The following is a 9,002-nucleotide window of genomic DNA, read 5'->3' as shown; positions in this document are numbered from 1 at the left end:
TGTTTATTGTATTACAGGGATTTATTTATTTAGCTTGTTTGGTTTTAGTGTGTGTTCTATAATTATGGAAAATTTGGGAGATGCTGTTTATAGTTGAATGGATCTTTTAGTTTTAGGATTGAGGGGGTTGCGGGTATATATTTTGAAGTTTTTTTGAGGGGATTGGACATGGGGGTTATTTTTATTATATTTGGTAGTTGGACTTATAGTAATAAGAGCTGGCTTTTTTTGCTGCATTATTTTTTGTTTTTTCTTTTCTAGTATTCTTGTATTTGTGTGGTCAGGGTAGTGGTGTTTCTGGTGCAGCTGTAAGCCTCCATTATTGTTTGTGTGTTTTAGGTGGTCCACTGGTATTACAGGGAGACCCCCTCACTGACCGGCCAACAGATCTGCTGAGATTGTACATCAGCATTTGGTTTTCTCTATGGTACCTGACTAAGAGACAGCAGTCTGGTGACAGCAAGGAATTCCCAGAGGTGGAGCTGGATCTCAGCAGTCAAGCTGACGTGGGCAAGGTGAGCAGTGACTGGTGGACAGAAGCAGTTGCTATTGTTCAAGTCTCACTTGCTGGTGCAACTCTAAGCATTCACTGTTCTTTTTTTTTTTTTACTTTAGGTTGTCCCCTTGCCAGATGTGCTGGCCCCAGAGGCCAGATGGGTGCAGCATTAAGGTATACTTGTGGCATGCTTCAGTCAGACTGGGGAGGTTGCTGTTTCACAGTAACTCAGCATGATTTTTTGCTTCTTTTGTTTCTTTGCAGGTGCCACTGCTGTCCCAGGCGTGCTAAGGAATAGAGAGAGCCGGTGAGTTGCCCTTTAGGCAGGGTGACCCATAGGTGAGCGATGCGCTCAGCATTTACTTTTTCCTTTTGCTGGGTCCACTCCTGTCAGCCTCTGGAGCGGAGTGAAGATCTGAGGGGGAGCTGGGGCAGCAGTGCAGAGGAGCCCTGGGGATTACTCTTCTGGAGGGGGATAGTCACATTTCCTGTTTTGTGATCCTAGGTAGCGCGAGGAGGTGCGGAGACAAAGTCTGGATACGGCAGCCCCAAAGCGGATGCTGAGAACATGTCTGAGATGCTGAGAACGTTCTGTCGAGGACGGACGTTCCACTCGTGTTCCAAAAGCTAAGTGTTGGGGCTGGTGGTCAGGAGAAGGGAAAAAACCTTTTCAGTCCCGGGAGGTGATTTAAAGTTACCTTAGAAGAGAAGGCCCTAGTGGGGTGGTCCCTTCAAAAGTAAAGGGTGAGGGTTTCTCCTTAGCTTCACCAGAGCCTTTGCTGGGCGGGGCAGTTCTGACCCATCTCCATGTTCTAGGGAGCTTCACATTATTGGCCTTCTTTTAGAGTCCACAGGGTTAGGCTGCAGCAGGGGATTCCTGGCCCAGGAGCGTCCTGATTAGGAGCAATGCTAGTTGCAAGGCGTAGGGTTAGTAGGGTTCAGCAGGGGGAGTTTACAGTGGCACACAGAGGCTGAAGGAGGGCTTGAGAAGTAAAGGACTCGAGGTCTAGAGAACACACAGTGAAAATCGGGGGTATAGCCTAGGATACAAGTCAGAGTACAGGTATCCCGGCCCTCACAGCGCTGCTGCCAACACTGTTTCCCTGAGAGCAGGTGCAGGCAGCAATCTTAATGCTAGACAATGCCAGAAGTCCTGAGAGGTGCAGGCAGTAACCCTAAGCTAGGGCCAGGCAGGAAGTGACAGTGGTGGGGCAGAGTCCACAGGGTTGAGGTTCACCGGGGATGTCCACCCTGCGTTCCTGTCCTGCTCTAACCGGGGATGCTCACAGCCCTAATGGAGGCCACGGTGGGTGGGCTCAGTGCCAGTAATGCCTCTAAGGCTTTGGCGCTGCGAGCGTCGGCCTCCGAGCTCAGCTGAAGCACACACGGGGCCCGAGGACCCGGTCCTGCTTAAGAGACGGTGAGTAGCAGAGCTGCTGGTTTTTGGCTGATGTGCAGCTAAGATTATGCTTTGATGTTTGGTTTTCTTTATTGTAGCTGACTAGGAGACAGCAGCCCAGCGACAGCAGGAATTTCCCTGAGGGAGAGGCGGCCTTCTTTAGCACCCAGCGTGGATTCACCTTCCCAGACGTCTGAGAGATAAGTGGAGGGCTCGGAACTAGGGAGGGGATGAAAGCAGGGTGCCAGGGCAGGGGTCACCGGGAGGGATTTTTTCAGTCGGGTTTGGAGATGGGGATGTCCCAGATGTGACCCCTTAGGCTACATGAAGGGAAAGTCTCATTCTGGATCACAGGGCTGAGGTGTGCAGGGCAGAGCAGTCCCAGGGTGTGTTGTGTCTCTTGTGCACTCTGTGTCTTTTGGGTGTCTTGTCTTTTCCTTTAGTCCTTTCAGGGGCCTGTCAAAACCCCTGGCATCAGTCTTAGCATTTCTGATCTCTGTGCTCCTCAGCCAGGTGCCTTTGTCTCAGCTGCTTGGACACTCATCAGAATCCATCTCTTCACAAGCATCCAGTCCGATGCCTTTTCAGGTCTTGTTCTGAGCTGTACTGACAGCCGTGCACCGCCCTGATCCATTCCGGCGGGTTAGGTCTTGTGAGAATGCAAAGGCAGGTAGAGGATTCTGACCGTAGGATTCTCGGGCATCCATCTCTGCGTTTCTTGGGATAAGTCATCCCGATGGCATCTTGTTCCTGCAGGGTTCTCTGAGCCTGGCCAGCTCACCATCCATCTTACCTAGGTCATCTCATTCTGAGTTCTCTGGACCCTCAGGGTCATTCTTCTTGCCCAGAGTTTTCTGTCCCTGTTGCGTCCCCTCGTTTTTCCTGTGCTGTGTCATGGGTGTTGGTGTGTGTTTGGCTGGGAGCTGCTCTGCCTTGCTGCTCAGTCTGGGTGTAGAAGTAATAGGATGAGTCCCGGGGACTTGCATTTTGTGATGTGGGGATGTGGGGTGTAGTTAGACTGTCGAGGGTATTCCTAGATTGGCACAAGATGTGTGGAGCTGTCAAGGTATCCTGCAGCACTCTGACTTTTGTCCCAACTTTCTTTCAGATGCAGAGAGATGAAATCCGTGGCAGAGCCCCCCATCCTGGGTGAGGGGCTCCCCTGAGAAGGTCAGTCCCTGTTTGTGTTTGCAGGGGAGGTGTAAATGATGGCTGTGTTACAGCTCTGTTCTTTGTCTTTATTTTTAGGTGGTAAAGCCGGATCTCAGCAGTCAAGCTGACGTGGGCGAGGTGAGCAGTGATGGGTGGACAGAAGCAGTTGCTATTGTTCAAGCCTCACTCGCTGGTGCAACTCTAAGCCTCCGTTATTGTGTGTTTTAGGGAGTCCACTCGCAGGAGGCCGAGCTCCCCTCTCACCAACCGGACGACAGACCCGGGTCACCTCACCCGTGAGCCCTCCGGGAGCATTCCAGGAGTCTGTGATGGAGCCTTGATCTTCTCCTTGTGAAGGCCCCATCCAGGTAGGCTTGGATAATGGGCGAGGAGTTGAGGTGAGTCAGGGAGGAGAAGGAGGGATGGTCCCCTCAAGTTCCAGCGCTGCCACGTCACCTTGTCTGCTCTTTACCCAGGCAGACCCTGCGACGCCGGCGTTGGCCTCTGAGCGCAGCTGAAGCACGGGGCCGAGGACACAGGCAAGCTTAGGAGACAGTGAGTAGCAGAATTGCTGGTTTCTGGCTGATGTGCTGCTAAGATTATGCTTTGATGTTTGGTTTTCTTTATTGTAGCTGTGTAGGAGACAACAGCCCAGCAGCAGCAGGAATTTCCCTGAGGGAGAGGCGGCCTTCTTTGCCACCCAGCGTGGATTCACCTCCCTAGACGTCCGAGAGATAAGTGGAGGGCTCGGAGCCAGGGAGGGCTTGAAAGCGGGGTGTGGGATCAGGGGCCACCGGGAGGGATTTTTTGAGTCATTTTTGGTGACAGGGATGTCCAAGATGTGACCCCTTAGGCTACATCAAGGGAAGGTCTCATTCTGGATCACAGTGCCGAGGTGTGCAGGGCAGAGCAGTCCTGGTGTGTGTTGTGTCACTTGTCTGTTGTGCTCTCTGTCCTTTGGGTGTCTTGTGTGTGCTGTCTTTTCACTTAGCCCTTTGAGGGGCCTATCAAAACCCCTGGCATCAGTCTTAGCATTTCTGATCTCTGTGCTCCTCAGCCAGGTGCCTTTGTCTCAGCTGCTCGGACACTCATCAGAATCCATCTCTCTTCACAAGCATCCAGTCCGATGCCTTTTCAGGTCTTGTTCTGAGCTGTATTGACAGCCGTGCACCGCCCTGATCCATTCCGGCGGGTTAGGTCTTGTGAGAATGCAAAGGCAGGTAGAGGATTCTGACTGTAGGATTCTCGGGCATCCATCTCTGCATTTCTTGGGATAAGTCATCCCGATGGCATCTTGTTCCTGCAGGGTTCTCTGAGCCTGGCCAGCTCACCTTCCATCTTACCTAGGTCATCTCATTCCGAGTTCTCTGGACCCTCAGGGTCATTCTTCTTGCCCAGAGTTTTCTGTCCCTGTTGTGTCCCCTCGTTTGTCCTGTGCTGTGTCACGGGTGTTGGTGTGTGTTTGGCCGGGAGCTGCTCTGCCTTGATGCTCAGTCTGGGTGTAGGGGTACGAGGGTAATAGTGCCGGGGGCTTGAAATTTGTGATGTGGGGTGTAGTTAGACTATAGAGGGTATTCCTAGATTGCCACAAGATGTGTGGAGCTGTCAAGGTATCCTGCAGCACTCTGACTTTTGTCCCAACTTTCTTTCAGATGCAGAGGGATGAAATCCGTGGCAGAGCCCCCCATCCTGGGTGAGGGGCTCCCCTGAGAAGATCGATCGCTATTCAAGGTGAGAGTCACATATTTCACATTTTTTGGCACTCCAGTGCAGGCCACCTGCATTTACAGCTTGAAACAAGTGAGTCCCTTGGTAACCCCCCTGGGCAGCAGCTGGAGCCTGCTCCGGGCTGGGCTGAGGGAGCAAACACTTGTGGCTGACACAGCTCCACACTGGGGGTACTTGGGAAAACACCTGCCTTGTCCTGGATTTTTTTTTTTTTGAGCTTTTTACACGGTTTTAATCATCACCTTGGTAAAAATAAATGGTAAGGACTGAAAACATGAGAGGCTGGCAGGTTATGCTCATGAATGAGAACTTTTTTTTTAAATAACTGTGCGGCCTATATCTTAATTTTGAGACTCTCTTTTTTGGCTGACTTTACTGTAAAAAATCTAATTTTAATTTAGCTGCCTCAATAATGTTTTTATTGTACAAATATGTTCTAGCGGCAGGAGCTTAAAGTAGTAACACCAACATGCCACCTCTGGAATAAATCCCTGCGTCTCCTCAGACCTACTGGTTTGCAGTAGAGTTTGTACACCTTTCGCTGCAGCTGTGGTTCTTAATAACTGGAAGTCCATGGATTGCTGGGCGATTCCCATAAGTTCTCCTATTTTGTAGGAGCTGCACGGTGAGGTCAGCATTCTGAGGGAGGCCCTGGCACAGCTGCCAAGGGCAAGGAACGTGGAGCATCCCAGGGCTTCTCCCACCCGAGTTTCTCCCGGAGCGTGCTGCGTGTCGTGCCGGATGTTTAACCCGGGTTTGGGGTGTTCTCCTGCAGTCCCAGCTCTGACTGCTGCCCCCGAGCCCCGGCCTTGCTCGGTCCCAGCACTGAACCTGGCAGGTGGGTGTGCTTTTCCAGCCCTTTAATCCCACGGGCAATCCCAGATTCCCGGAGCTCCCCGAGGCACAGCCTGGCCTCCCTCCCTGGGAGCTGCATTTCAGTCTGCCTGGACCAAGGCCATCCTGTTTGAGACTTTATTCCTGTTGCTTTTCCTCTTGCAGGTAGTTGGCGAAAAGGAGAGAGCCAGTAGGAAGTGAAGCCACTGGAAGGCCTTATCCCAGTCCAAGGTTCCCACTTTTCTTTCTGACTCCTGGATAATTGCCTGGCCATAACTGGACAGAGACTGTCAGTTTGATTTCCTGCCTTTTCCAATAAATCCTTGCTTTCAGCTGGAGTGTATTCCTGGTGTCATCCCCCTCCTTGTCCGTGGATGTGTAAATAAAATTCCTGACTTGCCGAGTCCAATTTTGTTATTGCAGGAAGTGTGGTGCTTTTGTTCCACTGAAACTTCCCAACTCTGCTGAGAGTTTCCGATGTCAAATACAAGTAAGATTCGAGTTTCTTTGCATTGTTACTCCCACAAAACACAGATCATTCTTGGATAGGAGTAGCTGGACCTGTTGAATTTCCACTTCCCTTTAAAATTAGAGCAGAGGAAGCAGATTTAAATTTGTTCCATGAACTTCCACCAACTTGATGACTGTTCCAAAAGTTTGCAGTGTTAGAAATGCCTAAGCTTGTTTTCCAGGCAAGCTGGGATTTAGATGTTATTTCTTCCTTTTATTTGATGTTTTTTCTCTCTCTGATTCTAGTAAGAGAATATATTTTTTTTTTCCAGTTTTCCATCCTAATTGGAGTTTTTGTACATTGTAGGGCACATTTCCAAGGAAATTTACCAAATTCATGTTGGTAAAGCAGGAGCTATTCAGCACCATGCTGCCACTTTTTTCCTTTCAACCCCCTAACAGGTCTCATTCTACCCATACACAGTATTACCAGCAATAACTTGGTGTCGAGTTGTATTTCAGAGGTAGCAATAAAACAAAGTTGACATTTTATTTTGTGCCTCTCTGAACCTCTTTGTTTATTAACAAAGAACTCCAAAACAAAGCAAACAGAAAAACAAAAACCAAAACAAAAGCCCCTACAAACACTGCCCCCCAAGAAAAAACAATGACAGAGAAAACATACCAACATTATTAAATAAAAATTAAATCTTTACCCCTTAGAAAACGAGGCTAATTTAATTTTAATTCATTGTGGTTCTGATGTGTTAGGTAAATGAATTCATATAGTTTAAAAAATAAACAAGTCAACACAAATTAAATAAATACAAAAATAGAAAAATATAAGTAACAAAAATAGAAATATAAAATACAGTTTTAAGGGGTGAGAAAATCTCTAGAAAAGCTAAAGCTTTTACAGTATCCCCTAAATAGGTGGTACTCTCTTAGCTGCTGCAGAGCGTTGAAACAAGCCTAGAGAAGCTTCAGTGTGCACCAAAAGCAGCTGCTGCTATAGGAAACCGGTGTTGTTTTAAGACCTCCCCCTCCCAAGTTCCTTGCACTTTGTGTTCACAGAGAAGTCACACGAGTCCTGATATATTTTTCCTTTCTTCAAGGATGATGACAACAAGAAAAGTCAACTCTTTAATTTTTGCTTATCCCTAGCAAGCAAAGCCCGGTGCCCCAGTGTGTCGGTGCAAACAGTGAAATGTCTGCAGCAAGTTCCCTCTGCCCCGCCCTCACCCTCGGGCTGGCAGCAGCTGCAGGCGTGAGCTGTTAGGATAACGAGGGGACAGAGCAGCCGCAGGCGTGAGCTGTAAAGGATAATGAGGGGCAGGTGGCTCCTGCCCGAGCTGCTTACGCGGGGAGCCTCAGCTCACTCTAGCGTGGAGCTGCCGGAGGGAGCAGCTTCTGCGAGGCTCTCTGGAGTGTCTTACGGGATGATGGCGAGCTCGTCTTACAGAGTTTGGGGGAACCCTCGGATATGGAGTATTGCTTCAGGAGATGCCGAGGGACAAACCTTTGTGCCGGGCAGCAGGAGCAGGTGAGCCGGTGTGGATTTGTAGGGGGGACTTTTCTCCTTTTCCCTTTCAATTTTGTCTTCCCAATCCTTCCCTGGCGTCCCTAGAAAAAAAAAAAAGGGGGTTTTGAGGACAAAAGAGTTTAAATTGAGGAAAGAAACTCCTTTTATTGTCTGTGTTCAAACTGGGGGAATCCCCCTTCACCTGGGATTTTAATAAATAGTGGTACTTCTATGCGGTGCTTTTATTACTTTATTACTTATATGGTGCTTTTATTCAATATTGCATTCTTTGGTGGTACATAGTGTTTTGTTTTATTTTTTGGTATTATTTATTGCCTGTAATTTGGTTTTTGAGCGAAGGTAACTGTATGGATGGGTTTGTTTGTATTTGAGGTAGAATTAATTTAAGTAACTTTTTTTTTTTTTTTAAATAGGCTTCTGATACGTGCGATTGGGGTTTTGTTTTTGTTTATTGTATGTAGGGATTCAGATTACCTAGGGCCAGCCTGGCCGGTGGAGGTTTTGTTAGATGCAATTTTAATATTTTTAAAAGTTTTTTTCTGTTTAGTTGTTTTAAGGTGGTTTTCAATAATTTTTTGTGTAGTTTTATTTTGTTTGTAGATGGTGTATGCTAAGGGATACGGTCTATTTATTTGGTGGTAGGTTTCTTAGTTTACATGTCGATCAGATTGTTTTTGAACTGAGTTTTATTGTTGAAATATTTTTTTTTGGTGAGATATTGTATTTTTAAAGGAAATGTTTTCTAAGGTTTACAATGGTGGAAGTGGCTGTAGGGTGAGGTATAGGGGAGGTTATTTATTTAGCGGTGGCTTTTATCATGGTGAGTATGTAGTGTTTGTTTTGGTGGGTTGAGGTAGTGGAATGTAGGTAATTTTTTGTGTTTCCTAATATTTGTAATTGGATTATTGTTTATTATAGTATAGGGGTTAATTTATTTGGCTTGTTTGATTGCAGTATATGTTTTATACTTATGGATCATTTGAAAGGTATTGTTTATAGTTACATTAATTTTTTTGGTTTTGTGTGTATTTATAAGTGGTATTTTTGTTTTGATGGTTTGAGGTTTATGGGTTTCTTGAGTTAGGAATGATTTGTTTTGGTGTTTTTAATTGAAATTTATTTGTGACTTCTTTGTTGTGTAGTTTGATTTGTTTGTTGCTGTCGGGGTTTAGAGTAAATTTGAGAGGAAACCTTTGAATGGGGTTCTTCTGGAAAGTAAACCTAAACAGTCTCTTTCTTTTAAACTGCTTTTGCAAAGAATTTCTTTGGAGAAAAGTGGGAAAACCTATTTGTTTAACAAACAAAGTGGTCGCAAGCATAAAGAATGAATAATATGAAATAATAAAACTTTTTGTTATTTTGAAGCGAGATGGTAACTTCAGAAAGTCTTTGCTGTGGGC

The 9,002-nt window shown here is 46.9% G+C and overlaps 1 long non-coding RNA gene across 1 annotated transcript in view; it reads left to right on the top strand.

Moving 5' to 3' along the window:
• Positions 1 to 7,451: 7,451 nt before the first annotated feature.
• Positions 7,452 to 9,002, top strand: part of LOC136304434 (uncharacterized) — a 46,755-nt gene continuing 45,204 nt past the window's right edge. The window contains exon 1 of the long non-coding RNA XR_010724569.1: positions 7,452 to 7,602. This is a non-coding gene — a long non-coding RNA (uncharacterized lncRNA). The remainder of the gene's footprint in view (positions 7,603 to 9,002) is intronic.

This window comes from Chamaea fasciata, unplaced genomic scaffold (assembly GCF_029207755.1).
Source record: "Chamaea fasciata isolate MVZ Bird 193981 ecotype frontalis unplaced genomic scaffold, bChaFas1.0.hap1 SCAF_90, whole genome shotgun sequence".
Classification (NCBI taxonomy): Eukaryota; Metazoa; Chordata; class Aves; order Passeriformes; family Sylviidae; genus Chamaea; species Chamaea fasciata.
This window is presented reverse-complemented; position numbering and strand designations above follow the sequence as displayed.